Genomic DNA, 4,153 nt, shown 5'->3' with positions numbered 1-4,153 from the left:
TGAGGAGGGGAAGGAGTCCGTCAGAGAGAAGGAAGGTCCAGGGTAGAAGGTGGAGGGACAGGCCAGGCCGGTGCAGGAGGACCAGGGAGAGGGCGTGCTCAAGGGCAGAGGGGGGCTGGCCTTGGAGCTGAGCTGGACCCCACCCTGACCGCCGTGCAGGGAGGAGGTGGGGCTGTTCGGGGCGGAGGGTGCAGAGTCGGGGGGATCTTGCCGCTCGCTGCAAGGCAGAGTCGTCTGCGGAAGGCCGCTCAGGCTGCAGAACTTGCCAGAGGCCTGGGGGTTGGGGGGTGGGTGGAGGTCTGGGGCAGGGCCCTGGGGGGAGTTACAGTGAGACCTCCCGGCCCGGGAGTGTGGCCTGAGCTGGGAGGGCAGGGTGGGCCCTGGAGGACTCCGGCCTCACCTTCTTCCACCAGGCCAGCGTTCTAGAGCCTGGGTGGAGTCTAAGACCTGGTGGTCTGCTCCAGTCCTAGAATATGCACGCTGTTCTAGTGAAAGGTCTGTCAAGGCAGAGGTCCCAAGTAGAAAGGAGCAAATTGCTGCGACAAAATGTGGATCCCCATTTTCACGCCCCGGTGACGAGTGCAGGACGAAGCCACCAGCCTCTCCTGCTCACACCAGCCTTCCTTCTCCTCTGGGGGCCAAAGCTGTCCAGTGCTCTGGTTCTGGAACACAAGGGCAAGGTCGGGGCCTCGAGGCTCTGCGCGAGGCCTGACACCTGACTGCCCACCTGAAGCCTGGAGAGAGCTGGACACCCCCTGTGTTCAGATTGCCCTTAGGTCACCCTCTGCATCAGCAAGTCGGGTTCCTATATTGTCCACAGTGTACACCAGACTCCTTCCCTCTGCTTGTGGCATTCCCCCTTCCTTGGATTCTCTGCCACTTAAAAAAGATTCTCGTGGATCTCAGGCGCACAGAATTGCCTAAACTGTAATCCCTGGTGCGTGATAATATTTTTATTATTGGTCCATGCATGGCCCTACTACCTACCTACCTATCTGCCTACCTATGTTATATAGCGCATTTAAAAGTAATAAACACCTGTGAAACCACTGCCCAACCTGAAACCCAGAGCCCTAACGATGGTGAACACCCAGCTGTGTGGTTCATCCCATCACACCCCTCTTTCCTTCCCTTCTCCTAAGTAACCACCATCCTGAATCCTAGATGCCTTCTTTTCTTCTTTTCCTTCTTATACCCTCTCATGTCATCAATAGGTATTTATCTCTTCCATACATAATTCTAAAATGTGTCTTTAAAATTTTAATTGTCTTTACCTTCTTTAAGAATGTCATGCTGTATGTAATACTTTAGGACTTATTTTTGTCACTTAATATTAAGTCGATAAGCGTCATCCATTGTTACGTGTCACTGTGGTCTATTTCTTTTAACTGCTGTCTGATATTCAGCGAGTGGTGTGAGTATATCTCAGCCTGCTTATCCAGTCTTCTTTGATGAGTGTTTGAACAGTCCTGCTATGAACATTTTTGTTTATGCATTTTCTTGGAAATGAACCCGGCTGTGGAATTGCTGGGTCACAGTGTATGTAACTGTTCCACTGGGAATTGCTCAACTGTTTTCCAAGGATCTGTGGATCCATGTCTTCTCCAGCACTTGGCAATGCTGTACTTATTAATTTGTGCCTGAATAGGAGTGTATTAGGGGTCTCCAAAGAAACAGAACCCACAGGATGTATAGATAGACAGATAGAAGAGGACATTTTTTATAGGAAGTGGCTCACGTGGGTATGGAGGCTGAGAGCTAAGTCCTGACATCCGCTCTCTATAAGATGAAGAACCAGGAAACCAGGGGTGTAATTCAGTCCAAGTCTGAAGGCCTGAGAACCACGAGAGCTGAAGACATAAGTCTCAGCCCAAAGGCCCAAGAACCTGGGCCTTTTGGTGGTAGGAGTCCACCAACATCCGAGGGCAGGAGAGGTGGATGTCCCAGCCCAAGCAGAGAGAGTGAATTCACCCTTCCTCCAACTATTTTTTTTTTAATCTTTATTGGAGTATAATTGCTTTACAATGGTGTGTCAGTTTCTGCTTTACAACAAAGTGAATCAGTTATACATATACATCTGTCCCCATATCTCTTCCCTCTTGTGTCTCCTTCCCTCCCACCCTCCCTATCCCACCCCTCTAGGTGGTCACAAAGCACCGAGCTGATCTCCCTGTGTTATGTGGCTGCTTCCCACTAGCTATCTATTTTACGTTTGGTAGTGTATATATGTCCATGCCTCTCTCTCGCTTTGTCACAGCTTACCCTTCCCCCTCCCCATATCCTCAAGTCCATTCTCTAGTAGGTCTGTGTCTTTATTCCTGTCTTACCCCTAGGCTCTTCATGACATTTTATTTTTTTCTTAAATTCCATATATATGTGTTAGCATAAGGTATTTGTCTTTCTCTTTCTAACTTACTTCACTCTGTATGACAGACTCTAGGTCTATCCACCTCATTACAAATAGCTCAATTTCATTTCTTTTTATGGCTGAGTAATATTCCATTGTATATATGTGCCACATCTTCTTTATCCATTCATCCGATGATGGACGCTTAGGTTGTTTCCATCTCCGGGCTATTGTAAATAGAGCTGCAATGAACATTTTGGTACATGACTCTTTTTGAATTATGGTTTTCTCAGGGTATATGCCCAGTAGTGGGATTGCTGGGTCATATGGTAGTTCTGAAAATGACTCTACTACCCAAAGCAATCTACAGATTCAATGCAATCCCTATCAAACTACCACTGGCATTTTTCACAGAACTAGAACAAAAAATTTCACAATTTGTATGGAAACACAACAGACCTCCAACTTCTTGTTCTATTTAGGCCCTCAGCAGACGGGATGCTGCCTGCCGCCACCTTCGCCACCTTCGGGGAGGGCGATCTTCTTTACTCAGTCTACTGATTCAAATGCTAATCTTTTCCAGAAACAGACTCACAGACCCACCCAGAAATAATGTTTTACAGTGACTGGGGCATCCCTCAGCTCTGCCAAGTTGATGTGGAGGTAAAATACACTTCACTGCATCCTGTTGCACTTCCTGTTCACCTCCCCTTCCAGGCCCGGTTCATGGATGACTCTACCCAGGAGCCCTCCTCCGCCAGCACGTGTGTCCGGACAGCGGTTCTGGCTGCCACTTAACTGTCCCGTGTCTTCTGCCACCTCCCCTGCGGGTTCTTGACTCCTTGACAGCAGGGAACATATGTGTCTTTCTAATTCCCCCATCACTGCAGAGGTCACATCCTCCAATTCGTTATTGCTGTTTGAATAGAGCAGAATTCTTGCTTATGCAGATCAAGGAAGTCCGATGCCATTTACGAGGGCGGTGGCGGTGTCTGGAGGGACAGGGGCTAGGAAGCCGCCTGAGCTCCCGCTGGCAGAGGCTGCAGGCGGCCAAGGGAGACCTTAATTAGCCACTGTCCCAGGCCCGGCGGCAGCGGCGGGGGCCGTGTGACTCCTCCCAGCGGCTGGGCTGAGGCCCTGAGGACTGGGCGCGTCACAGCACGAAGCAGGAGGTGACGTTTTGCCCGGAGGCGCTGACTTCACCTTCTTTCCGGAGGGGAGCCCGTGGTCTGTGCCACCCCCTGTGCCAGGCACCACAGGCTGGGCGGCGGAGGAGGGCTGCGGGTGAGGGCTGGGCAGGGCTGGGAGGGGCGCCTGCCTGCTGAGGGCTTTGTCCTTCAGAAGAAAGCCAGCGGCTAGCAGTGAGCTCGGCCTCGGCCTGGAGGCCAGAATCCCCATCACACCTGCCCCTCTGGAGCTCACTTCGGTCAAGTGCCTCTTCCTTCCTCGGGGGGCCAAGGGAGCCACTTCCTTGTGGCCTCGGCACAACAGCCGGGGGCAGAGAGGGCACTGTGCCCGGTTTTCTTCCTCTAAACCCACAATCTTATGTGTATATCATGACTGGGATTCTGTCCGGGCCTTTGTTTTTCCTGTCTTCTCGCTACAACCCAGGGAAGCCCAAAGAAGACGCCCCACTAACTCTTGTTGCAGGGTGCAGCTCTTCATAGAAACGGCCATCCCTCTCGCTTTCCCAGGCTGCAGCGCTTTCAGAGTGTGTTCTAGCCATTATCCCATTTGACCTTCCCAATGCTCGCTCATCGCAAGTTCCCTTAGGGGTTCCCAGCTTGTGCCATTTCCTTTTGAGGC

The sequence above is a fragment of the Leucopleurus acutus genome (genome assembly GCF_964270905.1).
Source record: "Leucopleurus acutus genome assembly, chromosome: 12".
Lineage (NCBI taxonomy): Eukaryota > Metazoa > Chordata > Mammalia > Artiodactyla > Delphinidae > Leucopleurus > Leucopleurus acutus.
The sequence above is the reverse complement of the archived record's forward strand: the minus strand, read 5'-3'. Positions refer to the sequence as shown.